Source organism: Pristiophorus japonicus, chromosome 9, assembly GCF_044704955.1.
Source record: "Pristiophorus japonicus isolate sPriJap1 chromosome 9, sPriJap1.hap1, whole genome shotgun sequence".
NCBI lineage: Eukaryota > Metazoa > Chordata > Chondrichthyes > Pristiophoridae > Pristiophorus > Pristiophorus japonicus.
This window is the reverse complement of record NC_091985.1, coordinates 141,748,972-141,765,413: the sequence shown is the minus strand read 5'-3', so window position 1 is coordinate 141,765,413 and position 16,442 is coordinate 141,748,972.

Sequence of the window (16,442 nt, the reverse complement as noted above, 5' to 3'; positions counted from 1 at the left end):
GAACATTCAGAGGCTGAATTCCAAGTCATAGTCAACATCTTCACTGAGGTGTATAAAAGCATAGGCCTTACACTAAACATCCATCAACCTGACCCCGCCATACAGCACTGCCCCCCAGTCATCAAGATCCACGGTGCAGCCCTGGGCAACGTGGACCACTTTCCATACCTCGGGAGCCTATTATCAGCAAGTGCAGACATTGACGACAAGGTTCAACACCACCTCCAGTCCGCCAGTGCAGCCTTCGGCCACCTGAGGAAGAGAGTGTTTGAAGATCAGGCCCTCAAATCTGCAACCAAGCTTATAGTCTACAGGTGTTATATTGATACCCGCTCTCCTGTATGGCTCAGAGACCTGGACCATATACAATAGACATCTCAAATTGCTGGAGAAATACCACCAGCATTGCCTCCGCAAGGTCCTGCAAATCCCCTGGGAGGACAGACTCACCAATGTCAGTGTTCTCGCTCAGGCCAACATCCCCAGCATCGAAGCACTGACCACACTCGACCAGCTCCGTTGGGTGGGCCACATTGTTTGAATGCCCGATGCGAGCCTCCCAAAGCAAGCGCTGTACTCGGAACTCCTACACGGCAAGCGAGCCCCAGGTGGGCAGAGGAATTGTTTCAAGGACACCTTCAAAGCCTCCTTGATAAAGTGCAACATCCCCACCGACACCTGGGAATCCCTAGCCAAAGACCGCCCTAAGTGCAGGAAGAGCATTCAGGAGGGTGCTGAGCATCTCGAGTCTCATCGCCAAGAGCACGCAGAAACCAAGCGTAAGCAGTGGATGGAGCGTATAGCAAACCAGACTCCCCACTCATCCTCCAATGACTGTCTGTCCCATCTATGACAGAGATTGTAATTCCTGTATTGGACTGTTCAGTTACCTGAGAACTCACTTTTGGAGTGGAAGGAAGTCTTCCTCGATTTCGAGGGACTGCCAATGATGATGGTTGTGAAAGGTGCGACATAAATGCAAGACTTTCTTTCTTTTCCTTTTTCCTTTTCCTTTTTCCTTTTTCCCTTTTTCCCTTTTTTCCCATTTTTCCTTTCTTAAAAAACTTTTCGGATGGTCAGTTGATAATCCACTCAGCAAAGTTAATGTAATAAGTTCCTCCAAAGCTTTAGCAGATTTTCTCAAGAGACCAGTTTGATGACACTAATCGTCGATGAATTTTCCATAGATTTCATTCAGTCCTGTTGAGAGACAACACAGATGCTGTTTGATTTAGTTCTGTATTTACTGTTCCAAGAATTGTATTTACAAGAAAGGCTATCTTCATTGCATATGGCAGCGCTCTTCATTAACAAATGATTTGGGCTTTAGTCAAATAATATGTACATTTTGTAAATATTCCCTAAAGCAGAACATGTTGTTACCTCAAACACCAGCTGATCTGTAACAAAACAGATTAAATAAATTGTGTTGTACACAAACAGTAATATGCTTTACCATTGTGTTAACAGATAATGGTGATTTGGTTTCAAAATTGGAAACTATATAATATTACTCATAAATATCTGAGTCATGTGACTATTTTAAAGTTTAAAACATGTTTATAAAAAAGGAATGAACAAATGAATGCTTAACATGTTATGAGATTATTTTGCCCTTTATTTTAAAGAAGACATTAACCCATTTAAAATAAACAAATTAATCCTCCATTAAAATAATGGCCAAAGGAACTTCATATAAATGAATTAAAAGTTTACTGATATTTGCACAATATAATGTCAATGCCTCTATAATTTAATGGCAATATTCTGATAGTGTCATTAACCACAAGAACAAAACAAACATGAAGTTGCATGATCAGCCATGATCATATTGAATGGTGATGCAGGCTCAAAGGGCTGAATGGCCTACTCCTGCATCTATTTTCCATGTTTCATAGAAACATAGAAACATAGAAAATAGGTGCAGGAGCAGGCCATTCAGCCCTTCTAGCCTGCACCGCCATTCAATGAGTTCATGGCTGAACATGAAACTTCAGTACCCCCTTCCTGCTTTCTCGCCATAACCCTTGATCCCCCGAGTAGTAAGGACTTCATCTAACTCCCTTTTGAATATATTTAGTGAATTGGCCTCAACTACTTTCTGTGGTAGAGAATTCCACAGGTTCACCACTCTCTGGGTGAAGAAGTTTCTCCTCATCTCGGTCCTAAATGGCTTACCCCTTATCCTCAGACTGTGACCCCTGGTTCTGGACTTCCCCAACATTGGGAACATTCTTTCTGCATCTAACCTGTCTAAACCCGTCAGAATTTTAAACGTTTCTATGAGGTCCCCTCTCATTCTTCTGAACTCCAGTGAATACAAGCCCAATTGATCCAATCTTTCTTGATAGGTCAGTCCCGCCATCCCGGGAATCAGTCTGGTGAACCTTCGCTGCACTCCCTCAATAGCAAGAATGTCCTTCCTCAAGTTAGGAGACCAAAACTGTACACAATACTCCAGGTGTGGCCTCACCAAGGCCCTGTACAACTGTAGCAACACCTCCCTGCCCCTGTATTCAAATCCCCTCGCTATGAAGGCCAACATGCCATTTGCTTTCTTAACCGCCTGCTGTACCTGCATGCCAACCTTCAATGACTGATGTACCATGACACCCAGGTCTCGTTGCACCTTCCCTTTTCCTAATCTGTCACCATTCAGATAATAGTCTGTCTCTCTGTTTTTACCACCAAAGTGGATAACCTCACATTTATCCACATTATACTTCATCTGCCATGCATTTGCCCACTCACCTAATCTATCCAAGTCACTCTGCAGCCTAATAGCATCCTCCTCGCAGCTCACACTGCCACACAACTTAGTATCATCCGCAAATTTGGAGATACTGCATTTAATCCCCTCGTCTAAATCATTAATGTACAATGTAAACAGCTGGGGCCCCAGCACAGAACCTTGCGGCACTCCACTAGTCACTGCCTGCCATTCTGAAAAGTACCCGTTTACTCCTACTCTTTGCTTCCTGTCTGACAACCAGTTCTCAATCCACGTCAGCACACTACCCCCAATCCCATGTGCTTTAACTTTGCACATTAATCTCTTGTGTGGGACCTTGTCGAAAGCCTTCTGAAAGTCCAAATATACCACATCAACTGGTTCTCCTTTGTCCACTTTACTGGAAACATCCTCAAAAAATTCCAGAAGATTTGTCAAGCATGATTTCCCTTTCACAAATCCATGCTGACTTGGACCTATCATGTCACCATTTTCCAGATGCACTGCTATGACATCCTTAATAATTGATTCCATCATTTTACCCACTACTGAGGTCAGGCTGACCGGTCTATAATTCCCTGTTTTCTCTCTCCCTCCTTTTTTAAAAAGTGGGGTTACATTGGCTACCCTCCACTCCATAGGAACTGATCCAGAGTCAATGGAATGTTGGAAAATGACTGTCAATGCATCCGCTATTTCCAAGGCCACCTCCTTAAGTACTCTAGGATGCAGGCCATCAGGCCCTGGGGATTTATCTGCCTTCAATCCCATCAATTTCCCCAACACAATTTCCCGACTAATAAAGATTTCCCTCAGTTCCTCTTCCTTACTAGACCCTCTGACCCCTTTTATATCCGGAAGGTTGTTTGTATCCTCCTTAGTGAATACCGAACCAAAGTACTTGTTCAATTGATCCGCCATTTCTTTGTTCCCCGTTATGACTTCCCCTGATTCTGACTGCAGGGGACCTATGTTTGTCTTCACCAACCTTTTTCTCTTTACATACCTATAGAAACTTTTGCAATCCGCCTTAATGTTCCCTGCAAGCTTCTTCTCGTACTCCATTTTCCCTGTCCTAATCAAACCCTTTGTCCTCCTCTGCTGAGTTCTAAATTTCTCCCAGTCCCCAGGTTCGCTGCTATTTCTGGCCAATTTGTATGCCACTTCCTTGGCTTTAATACTATCCCTGATTTCCCTAGATAGCCACGGTTGAGCCACCTTCCCCTTTTTATTTTTACGCCAGACAGGAATGTACAATTGTTGTACTTCATCCATGCGGTCTCTAAATGTCTGCCATTGCCCATCCACAGTCAACCCCCTAAGTATCATTCGCCAATCTATCCTAGCCAATTCTCGCCTCATACCTTCAAAGTTACCCTTCTTTAAGTTCTGGACCATGGTCTCTGAATTTACTGTTTCATTCTCCATCCTAATGCAGAATTCCACCATATTATGGTCACTCTTCCCCAAGGGGCCTCGCACAATGAGATTGCTAATTAATCCTCTCTCATTACACAACACCCAGTCTAAGATGGCCTCCCCCCTAGTTGGTTCCTCAACATATTGGTCTAGAAAACCATCCCTTATGCACTCCAGGAAATCCTCCTCCACCGTATTGCTTCCAGTTTGGCTAGCCCAATCTATGTGCATATTAAAGTCACCCATTATAACTGCTACACCTTTATTGCATGCACCCCTAATTTCCTGTTTGATGCCCTCCCCAACATCCCTATTACTGTTTGGAGGTCTGTACACAACTCCTACTAACGTTTTTTGCCCTTTGGTGTTCTGCAGCTCTACCCATATAGATTCCACATCATCCAAGCTAATGTCTTTCCTAACTATTGCATTAATCTCCTCTTTAACCAGCAATGCTACCCCACCTCCTTTTCCTTTTATTCTATCCTTCCTGAATGTTGAATACCCCTGAATGTTGAGTTCCCAGCCCTGATCATCCTGGAGCCACGTCTCCGTAATCCCAATCACATCATATTTGTTAACATCTATTTGCACAATTAATTCATCCACCTTATTGCGGATACTCCTTGCATTAAGACACAAAGCCTTCAGGCTTGTTTTATTAACACCCTTTGTCCTTTTAGAATTTTGCTGTACAGTGGCCCTTTTTGTTCTTTGCCTTGGGTTTCTCTGCCCTACACTTTTCCTCATCTCCTTTCTGTCTTTTGCTTTTGGCTCCTTTTTGTTTCCCTCTGTCTCCCTGCATTGGTTCCCATCCCCCTGCCATATTAGTTTAAATCCTCCCCAACAGCACTAGCAAACACTCCCCCGAGGACATTGGTTCCAGTCCTGCCCAGGTGCAGACCGTCTATGTTTCTATGTGATTATCACCAGAGCTTTGACATTTAATTCAGTGCCACAGTGCTGTTACTGTGTCATAAAACAAAACTATGCTTAGTTAGCAGACATTTGTATACAAATGGTAAAAGAGCCAGAGGCAACATGAGGAAAAACATTTTTACGTAGCGAGTTGTTATGATCTGGAATGCATTGCCTGAAAGGGTGCTGGAAGCAGATCAGTGATAACTTTCAAAAGAGAATTGGATTAACAGTTGAAGGGGAACATTTTGCAGAGTTATGGGGAAAGAGCAGGGGAGTGGGACAAATTTGATAGCTCTTTCCGAATGGCTTCCTTCTGTGCTGCATCATTCTATGATTCTATGAATTCTTCAAAAAAATGAGTCTGGACTCCACTCACAGGAGTTTCTGAGGCAACTTTTGGAAAAGCAAAAAACATTCACTTTACCAATACTATAAAATCTGGCCAGACGAATACAATAAGTTACATCTAGCTATTTCCTGGAATCAACGTTTATATTTGGTAAACTGTTCCCATTCAGTGGCAAATTGAAAATTAGCTCGTCATGAGGGAAAACCGATAGTACAACCATTTATTTTGAATGCAAATAGAGTGCCTTGCACCATGTAACATACATACACATAACATCTACTATATTTTCCAGACATGTAACCAGGTGAATGAATTTATTCAAACAATAATGATTTAATCAAAAGCAAAATACTGTGGATACCGCAAATCTGAACTAAAAAGAGAAAATGCTGGAAATAGTCAGCAGGTCAGGCAGCATCTATGGAGAGAGAAACAGATTTAATGGGGAGAATTTAAACCTAAAAAAATGGGTGGGTTGGGGGCATGGGGGGAGGGCTGGATTTTCGGTTCTGGTCATTTCGGGGCGGTAATGGCGGTGGGGCGGTAAAGTTTGCGCCGGGAAATGGATTGCGTCTTCAGCCACAAAATTCATCAGCTGGACCCTGAGTGTGGAGCGGAGTGCTAAGGGAGGCATTCCACACCTCTCTTAGGGCGCTAGGCCGGGTGGCCAATTGAAAGTCCCGAGCTAAAGAGCTGGCCTCGGAGCGCTCTAAGCTGAGGCTCGCTTGAAGAAAACAAAATCGGCACAAAACACACAAAAAACATTCCCAATACCTAGAGCACCCTACATTAGCATAATCGCAAAAATAAAAAGAAACAAAACAATCACACTTACCTCATTCATGACTTACTTCACTCTGGGGCAGCCCTGACCACCAGGCGGTCCCACGAGGGCGCGCTATGGGGCGCTGGAGACTCAGCGTCAATTCAAAATCGAAGCGCAGTCGAAACCGGTGACATTCCACACCGGCGCGACGCTGGGTATAAAACGCACAACTAATTTCCCGGTGGGTCGCTGCAAGCTGGCCGCTCGCCCGGAAACCATTCCCACCGCCATTGCTGCCCCTCCGGGGTGCTAACAGGGGCAGCAGAAGACCGAAAATCCAGCCCAAGGTGTTAACAATGTGATTCCAGAACTGAACCTGTCTCTAACCTGCTCACTTTCGGTTTTAACGGAGGCCGGATGGGGCCAGGCAGTCATTCCACTGCCAGGAGGTGGGCTGTCAATTTAAATATATTGTATTTAACATTAGCTGGTCGGGTATAGCATGCCTCGTGAAACGTGGCAGCTTAACCAAGGTGAGTACTACTCGATCCAGGAGGTAAGTGCCTTTACACTAACCTCCTGCATCCAGTGTCCCTTCCTAACCCAACCCCATGATCGGAGACCCCCCACAAGGCCTCTAATTCCCCCCACGAGGCTTCTCCCCCATCACTCCTCTCCCCCATGCTCCTCCAGGCGAGCGATATCTGCCTCCCTGCACCCCCGCTCCTCCAGGCTGCCCCAATCTGTTCAGAACACCCCCCACCAGTCCGCTCTTCTGGCCTACTCTGGCCCCCACATGACCCCTCACTCCTTCCTTTGTGGCCTGCCCACCTGGAGCCTGCCAGTCTCTCAATCTGGCTGGCTGCAGGTAGGATAACAGAGGCTTCCCATTCAAATCAGGCCCTGCCGTTCTCCCGGATTTCCTGACCGTCTCAGAGCCCCCATCCCCACCCCCATCCCCAACCCGCCTTCCCCATTAAAATTGGGCCCAACGTTTCAGGTCGATGACCTTTCATCAGAATTGATGATTTAATGGTGGATTCCTCAATTTATAGGTTATCTCCTGAAAGCAAATAATCTGTGAATATTGTGTTTGGAGAAACTCTGGGGTCGAAATTTGGTATCGTCATTTTTGAGGCAGTGTTACCGCATGAGAGAAATTTTTAAAGTCTCGCTTCAGACGCGGTCCCCAAATGCGAAATTCAGTGTTGACGCCTGAAGAGTTGATAGCAGCGTAAAATCATGGCGCTGCACACTTACCTGGGCCGTTAAGCGTGAGCTCAACATCTGGGAGTTGGAGCATTTGGACATAGTGGCGCAACATGGATTCCATTGAGGCGTTGATTGGGCGCTTCAACACCTCGTGGGTATATTCACTTCCTACGCACTCAAAAGATGAGCATGGCAAATCCAGCAGCAGCATCTTGTCAGCGAGCCCATCGGTTCTTGGACGCCGCCCTGGATGCATTCCTTGATGTGCTGGAGAGGCAGCGGCTACCAACCAACAGAGGCCTATCGAGGGAAATCTCACAACAAGTTTCTGCAATTAACACGTTGGCCAGGACAGCCACTGAATGACGACAAAAGTGGAACAAGATGATGCGGCTGGTGAGGGTAAGTATCTTACATTTGAACCGTCAACATACTAAGCTCTAAGCTCAATGTGCACTCTCTGCTCAATGTGCAGGCCCCTGCATCCATGCTCTACGTGGGTGAGGCCAGATGCAAGGTTCCCATTTGAAGCCTCACCCACTGCAAGGGCTTGCATGCGCTGTTAACCTTGCTACTCGATTCTGCAAACCCACCCCTCATGCTGTTAATGTTGTGTATGTGTAAAGCATGCATTCTCACATTCCGTCACCAGGGCGCGCATCCCCTGAAGTCCCAAGGGATCCCAGCATCCCTTGGGAGCACTGTATTTAAGCTGGCCCCTAAGGCCTGTTCCTCACTCTGGAGTGCCTTAATAAAGACTGAGGTCACTGTGTGCAGTCTCATCTGTGTTAGGAATACAATAACTGGCGACGAGTATACGAATCCAACGCAAAGATGCAGCAAACTGTGGGCATCCTGGAGAAGTTCTCGGAGGGTGAGGACTGGGAAGCCTATGCCAAGCTAAGGCGACTTGCAGGACAATGTGAGTTTGATGGCTACCTGGAGCAGATGCGCAGAGACTTTTTTGTACTGGGCATTGGCCACGAGACCATCCTACGAAAACTTTTGACTGTAGAGACACCGACCCTCAGTAAGGCCATTGCGATAGCACAAGCGTTTATGTCCACCAGTGATAACACCAAACAAATCTCTCAGCACAGAAGTGCTAGCAATGTTCATAAATTAACTGGAACTGTGTTTGCGAGCAGAAATGTACAGGGCAGAAACCACGAGTCTGCAACTGCCAGCAGGCCTCAGGTGACCCAGATGACTCAGATTCCGCAACAAAGGATGAATGCAAGGCAATTTACACCTTGTTGGCGTTGTGGAGGCTCACATTCAGCCTATTCATGCTGCTTCAAAGGGTATGTTTGCAAGAGCTGTGGAACAATGGGGCACCTCCAACGAGCTTGCAGATGAGCATCAAGCTCTGCAAAACCTGCTAACCACCACGTGGCAGAGGAAGATTTGTCAATGGTGGATTAAAGCAATTTTGAGCCTCAGAGAGAGGAGGCAGATGCTGAAGTACACGAGGTGCACACATTTTCGACGAAATGTCCACCTATAATGCTAAATGTAAAATTGAATGGCTTACCCATAGCCATGGAACTGGACACTGGTACTAGCCAATCCATCATGAGTAAAAAGATGTTTGAGAGACTGTGGTGCAACAAGGCACTCAGACCAGCCCTGAACCCCATCCACATGAAACTGAGAACGTACACCAAAGAGCTCATCACTGTCCTGGGCAGTGCCATGGTCAAGGTCACCTACGAGGGCACGGTGCATGAACGGCCATTCTGGATTGTCCCGGGTGATGGCCCCATACTGCTTGGAAGGAGCTGGCTGGGCAAAATCCGCTGGAACTGGGATGACATCCGAGCGCTATCACATGTCGATAAGGCCTCATGTACCCAGGTTCTTAACAAATTTTCTTCCCTTTTTGAGCCAGGCATTGGAAACTTTTCTGGAGCGAAGGTGCGGATCCACTTTGTCCCAGAGGCACGACCCATTCACTACAAAGCGCGAGCGGTACCTCACATGATGAGGGAGAGAGTGGAAATCGAGATGGATAGGCTGCAACGTGAGGGCATCATCTCCCCAGTGGAATTCAGCGAGTGGGCCAGCCCGATTGTTCCAGTACTCAAAAGTGATGGTACGGTCAGGATTTGCAGCGATTATAAAGTAACTATTAATCGTTTCTCGCTACAGGACTCTCTACCCTCTACCTAAGGCAGACGACATATTTGCGAGGCTGGCAGGAAGCAAGATGTTCACCAAGCTCAATCTGACTTTGGCCTACATGACGCAGGAGCTGGAGGAGTCTTCGAAGGGTCTCACCTGCATCAACACGCACAAGGGACTGTTCATCTACAACAGATGCCCGTTTGGAATTCGGTCGGCTGCAGCGATCTTCCAGAGAAACATGGAGAGCCTACTCAAGTGGGTACCACGCACGGTGGTTTTTCAGGACGACATATTGGTCACGGGTCGGGACATCGTTGAGCACCTACAAAATCTGAAGGAGGTCCTCCAGCGACTGGATCGCGTAGGGCTGCGGCTGAAGAGGTCGAAATGTATCTTCATGGCAACAGAAGTGGAGTTTTTGGGGAGAAAGATTGTGGCGGACGGCATTCGGCCACAGACGCCAAGACAGAGGCTATCAGGAACACGACCAGACCACAGAATGTCACAGAGCTGCGGTCATTCCTGTGACTCCTCAACTATTTTGGTAACTTCCTACCGGGCTTTAGCACCCTCTTAGAGCCCCTACATGTGTTATTGTGTAAAGGTGAGAACTGGGTATGGGGAAAAAACCAAGTAATTGCTTTTGAGAAAGCCAGAAACATTTTATGCTCCAACAAGCTGCTTGTATTGTATAACTGACTTGTGCTAGCATGTGATGCGTCGTCGTACTGAGTCGGGTGTATATTACAACAAGCTAATGTTGCGGGGAAGTTGCAACCTGTCGCCAATGCCTCCAGGAGCTTGTCTAAGGCCAAGAGGGCCGACAGCATGATTGAGAAAGAGGTATTAGCGTGTGTGTTCGGGGTCAAGAAAATGCATCAGTACCCAAATTTGAGCTGGAAACCGATCACAAGCCCCTCGTATCCCTGTTCGCTGAAAACAAGGGAATAAATACTAATGCCACAGCGCGCATACAAAGGTGGGCACTTGCGATATCAGCGTATAACTATACCATCTGCCATAGGCCAGGCACCGAGAACTGTGCGGATGCTCTCAGTCGGCTACCATTGCCCACCACGGGGGTGGAAATGGCGCAGCCTGCAAACTTGTTGATGGTGGCGCAGCCTACAGACTAGTTGATGGTCATCGAAGCATTTGAAAATGATAAATCACCTGTCACGGCCCGCCAGATTAGGACTTGGACCAGCCAAGATCCTCTGCTGTCCCTAGTAAAAAACTGTGTACTGCATGGGAGCTGGGCCAGCATCCCCATTGAAATGCAAGAGCCAATCAAACCGTTCCAGCGGCGAAAGGTTGAGCTGTCCATTCAGGCAGACTGCCTGTTGTGGGGTAACCGCATAGTGCTACCCAAAAAGGGCAGGGAGACGTTCATCTCGGATATCCATAGCACACACCCGGGTATAGTAATGATGAAAGCGATAGCCAGATCCCACATGTGGTGGCCCGGTATCGACTCTGACTTAGAGTTCTGTGTACGTCAATGCAGCGTGTGTGCTCAGTTGAGCAAAGTGCCCAGAGAGGCACCACTAAGTTTGTGGTCCTGGCCCTCCAGACCATGGTTGAGGATCCATGTCGACTATGTGGGCCTGTTTCTCGGTAAAATGTTCCTGGTGGTGGTGGATGCTTTTACAAAATGGATTGAATGTGAAATAATGTCGGGAAGCACCTCCACTGCCATCATTGAAAGCCTGAGGGCCATGTTTGCCACCCATGGCCTGCCTGACATACTGGTCAGTGACAACGGGCCATGTTTCACCAGTGCCGAATTTAAAGAATTCATGACCCGCAATGGGGTCAAACATATCACCTCGGCCCTGTTTAAACCAGTCTCCAATGGGCAGGCAGAGCGGGCAGTACAAACAATCAAACAGAGCCTTAAACGAGTCATAGAAGGCTCACTCCAAACCTGCCTGTCCCGAGTACTGCTCAGCTACCGCACGAGACCCCACTCGCTCACAGGGGTGCCCCCGGCTGAGCTACTCCTGAAGAGGACACTTAAAACCAGACTCTCGCTGGTTCACCCCAACCTGCATGATCAGGTTGAGAGCAGGTGGCAGCATATAATGTAAACGATGGTCGCGCCACTGTGTCACGGGAAATTGATCTGAATGACCCTGTGTATGTGCTAAACTATGGACATGGTCCCAAGTGGATCGCGGGCACGGTGATAGCTAAAGAAGGGAGTAGGGTGTTTGTAGTCAAACTAGACAATGGACAAATTTGCAGAAAGCACCTGGACCAAACGAGGCTGCAGTTCACAGACTGCCCTGAACAACCCACAGCAGACACCACCTTTTTCGAGCCTACAACACACACCCATAGGATCAACGACACCACCCCGGACCAGGAAATTGAACCCATCACGCCCAACAGCCCAGCAAGGCCAGGCTCACCCAGCAGCCCTGCAGGGCCAACAACACGCCAGCCCAGCGGGGGCACAGCCAACACACCAGAACAAACATTTGTACCGAGGTGGTCCACCAGGGAAAGAAAGGCTCCCGACCGCCTCACCTTGTAAATAGTTTTCACTTTGACTTTGGGTGGGAGTGATGTTGTGTATCTGTAAAGCATGCACTCCCATGTTCTGCCACCAGGTATTGCATCCCCTGAAGTCCCAAGGGATCCCAGCATCCCTTGGGAGCACTGTATATAAGCCGGCCCCTAAGGCCTGTTCCTCACTCTGGAGTGTCTTAATAAAGACTGAGGTCACTGTTACTTTAACCTCCCTGTGTGCAGTCTCATCTGTGTTCGGAACACAATAGTTAACTCCTCAGTCTTCATATACGTCTCGAAGATGGTAGCCTCCCCGTTACTGTTAGGCCCTGGTCCCCGAATTCAAGTATTGCCACAGCAAGTCCACGCAGCGAATAGAAGTTACATCGAACTGTGAAGACTCTCATCCAGTAACATCTACTAAACTATGTCAGGCACTTGGGACACATTGATAGAAGGCCTCGAATTCAGACATTCTCTTTAATCTCACAGGACAAGCTCGACCACAACCGCAGGGAACAGATTCGGACTGGAGGAGAGGACTCTGACCTGCAGGTCCTGACTCCGTTCGAGGAACACGTCTCGGCCCTGATGGCTATTCAAATGGGTGGCATGGCGGTGGGTGAGGCCGTACCCCCTTTGGGGACAGTGATGGTATGTTGAGTTCCTTTGCAGCATCCGCCAGGACACTTATGCCTGACACCACAATCCTTCAGCTCTTTCCATGAGATTGCCATTCTCGAATGTGTTTGCAACTCCTGGTCCCCTCACCTGCAGCTAACCACTCTTCTCTGGCTTTGTGCTTTCAGATGATGACTCAGATGGCCAGGGGCCTGCACAGCAGCCTTCCACTGCGGTTGACGGTGGAGAGGATGAGGAGGCGGAGGACACCTCTCTGGACGTGACTGACGATCCAGCGGCCTCACAGAGCAGGGCCAACAGCTTTTTGTCAGAAGGCGTGGTCAGTGAGATGGAGGTGGGTGATGCTCCTGGACCCAGTGACCTGCAGCAACACCATGGGCGAGGGGTGATCAGGGGGCCAGCTCCCGGAGGGTGAGTGCACGCATGAGTGATGCTCAGCAGCACTCTGATGATCAGGCCGACTTTGAGGATCTCGCCAGACAGTCATTGTAGATGCACAGCGATCTGGGTGTTTTGTCAACGGTGCCCGAGAGTGTCGATGCACTTGCTTTGATTGTGGAGGAGGCCGCCTGAACGATTGCATTTGTGTCTCAGCAGCCCATCGAGCCGATCCTTGAAAGATACCAATGGATGTTGGATGCAGACATGATGGCACGGGCTATGGCTAAAGTGATAGTAGTCATTGAGCACCAGGCCAACGCTATGATAGACCTGCAGACTGTCATGTCACCAGTGCATGGTGGCATCAATCAGCTCTGTGGTGTGCTGTAGTCGCAATCTACTCTGATGCAGAGCCAACTTGAATCCATGCAGGCACTGACCGCTGCCATTTTGTCTGGGGCCCCATCAGTTGCACGGGGAACTAACGTTGGTGAAGCACGGCAGCAATCTGTGCTCAGCTCGATAGCTCCAGATGCTGAGGCTCTGCCATGGGGGAATAGCACTGTGTCGAGCCTGTTGGAACGTGATATCTCTCTCAGGACAACATCATTCCGCCCTTGTCCCTGCCACTCTCTGCAACCCATCCACCAGAGTGCTGCCGCCCATGCTGAGCTGATGCAATCCACAGTCGGCCCTTCCAGGGACTGAGGTGGTGCGGAACATGCTGCTAGGCCATCAGCTGTGGCAGCGGTACCAACACAATGACCTTCTACCAGCTTTGCTGCAGGCACTGAGACCCCATTGAGGAGGAGCAGCAGGTCTGGGAGGGGAGGAGAAGGGAAGTGGTGGGAAAGCACTGAGAAAGAGCCGGTAAATAGGTGTGTGCAAGTGGCCAGAAATGGTGACCTTGCTCAGATGTGAACTAATGTAAATAGTTGCATTTGGATAAGCTAATAAAGAATTGTATGATGCTGCCCATCGATGCTGTCTTTGTTCCATGATGAAGTAATGTCAATAGTTGTATGTGCATGTGGGTGATAATGTTTCAAGGGGACTGGTTTAAATTATTGCTTGCTTGGATGATGTCGTCCTTTAGTGCTTCTTTACAGCACACTATGATGTTTTCTGTTGATAAAAATGTGTTTCATTTGTCACATTTTTGTGTTGCCATTTGTATGCACGGAGGCTTGGAGGGTGGGGTGCGATGTCTTCAGCAGATGCCAGGTGAAGAGGCTGGCCAGGTGAGGCTGGGCCAGCAATGCTAGATGAGTACAATTGATGGCCTCCTGAACCATGGGGAAGCCCGCTATCCTGGCGAAGTCACAGGAGCGTTCATCTAGGTCTTCCCTGGACATGTTGAACTTGATCTAGTCCATTCGTGTGCTGTACAGAGCGTTGGTTAGCTGGCGAATGCAGCAATGTACTGCACACTGCGAGATGTTACATATATCGCCTACAGGAGACTGGAAGGAGCTGGTACAATAGAAGTTGAGGGCTGCTGTCACTTTCATTGCCACTGACAGTGAGGTCCTGGTGCTGATGTCAGCTGCCAGGTATGTCTGCAGACAGCTGCAAAGCTCCGTGACCACCTCCTTGCGGAACCTCAGCCTTCTTAAGCAGTGTTCCTCGGACATCTCAGGATAAGGGTAATGCGCACAGTAAAGCCTGCCGTACCAGGATAAGGATAATGCGCATGGTAAAGCCTGCGTCTGTACGGCCTCCTGCCTCCCTGTCTGGGGTGTCTCCTCTGGGGAGGGTCCACATTTGCCCAAAGCTGTCTCTGCAGGACGACGTGGTGTGCGATCACTGCCCCAGTAACTTTGCAGAGATCACAGTGAAATGCAACTTTCACATTTTTCCGACATCAAACCCAACAATGTATACAAGATACCAGTAGTCAATCTGACAAGTCAACAGCAGTACGACGACAACATCCTACTGTCGATGGCTGATACAAACAGACGCAGGGCCTGTTTCCACAGCGTGAGGGTATACCAAAGCATCATTTGGCATATATTTAGCTTATTCAGCTCACATACAATGAAATTGTTCATTTGTTTTGTCTATACATTGTATTGAATTCCTGATATTGACGCTTGGTGCTATCATTTCGCCAGTTTCTTGTGTATGGCAATCTGAATTCAACCGATGCCAAATCCCAAATAAAGAATGAAATGTTTAACCGAACTATATTTTTATATCTTATTTTACATTAACTGGCGAAAATTCGGGAGCAGTAACAGCCGCGAGGCGGGTGTTACTGTGCCAGGCGTGAAAGTCCCGCCCTGCGATCTATATTGGCCTTACCGCCCTGGAGAGGAAGTGGAGTGCTGGGTTGCAAGGTCGCGGCACGGACCTCGCGGTCTGCAATCAAGAAGACTGCGACCAATAAGTTGGCCATTTTTTAATTTTTCACTGCCGCACCTCCTTTAATTTTCGCCCCGTGAGTGGCCTACAGCCCGGTATGGTCATCAGCAATGTCAGCTTCACGGGGCGTTACAGAATTTTCACTCTGGGGCAAAAACGGGTCGCTGCGCATGGTGATGACGTTGTCGTCGCTGGCGCCACCACTTAACGCCTGTGGAATTTCACGGGAGTTGGTAGAGCACCCAATTAGCGCCCCCCCCCAATCCAGTAGAGCTAATGGGAGGCGCGAACGACCCAAGTTTTCCCCCCTAATGCTTTTAAAGTCGCTGTGTGGTGCTGTTGTCATTGATTCTGCCCGACCAGTGAGTGGATTCACCAGGTCAGCTATCAGTCTGCACCCTCCTTTCTCCTGTTGCCTTACTTTCAACTCAACACTGCAACTTTATTCCCCTGTGTACCAGTTATCATTTCCCATTGAACAGTTAACTGCAAAAGCCTGATGCTGGTTCCCACAAGAACACAAGAAATAGGAGCAGGAGTAAGCCATTTGACCCCTCTAGCCTGCTCCGCCATTTAATAAGATCATGGCTGATCAGATCATACACTCAGCTCCACTTCCCTGCCCGCTCCCCATAACCCTTTATTCCCTTATCGCTCAAAAATCTGTCTATCTCCATCTTAAATATATTCAATGACCCAGCCTCCACAGCTCTCTGGGGCAGAGAATTCCACAGATTTACAACCCTCTGAGAGAAGAAATTCCTCCTCATCTCAATTTTAAATGGGCGGCCCTTATTCTGAGACTATGATTCCTAGTTTTAGTTTCCCCTATGAGTGGAAATATACTCTCTGCATCCAATTTGTCCAGCCCTCTCATTACCTTATACGTTTCAATAAGATCACCTCTCATTCTTCTTAACTCCAATGAGTATAGGCCCAACCTACTCAATCTATCTTCATAACTCAACCCCCTCATCTACAGAATCAATCTAGTGAACCGTCTCTGAACAGCC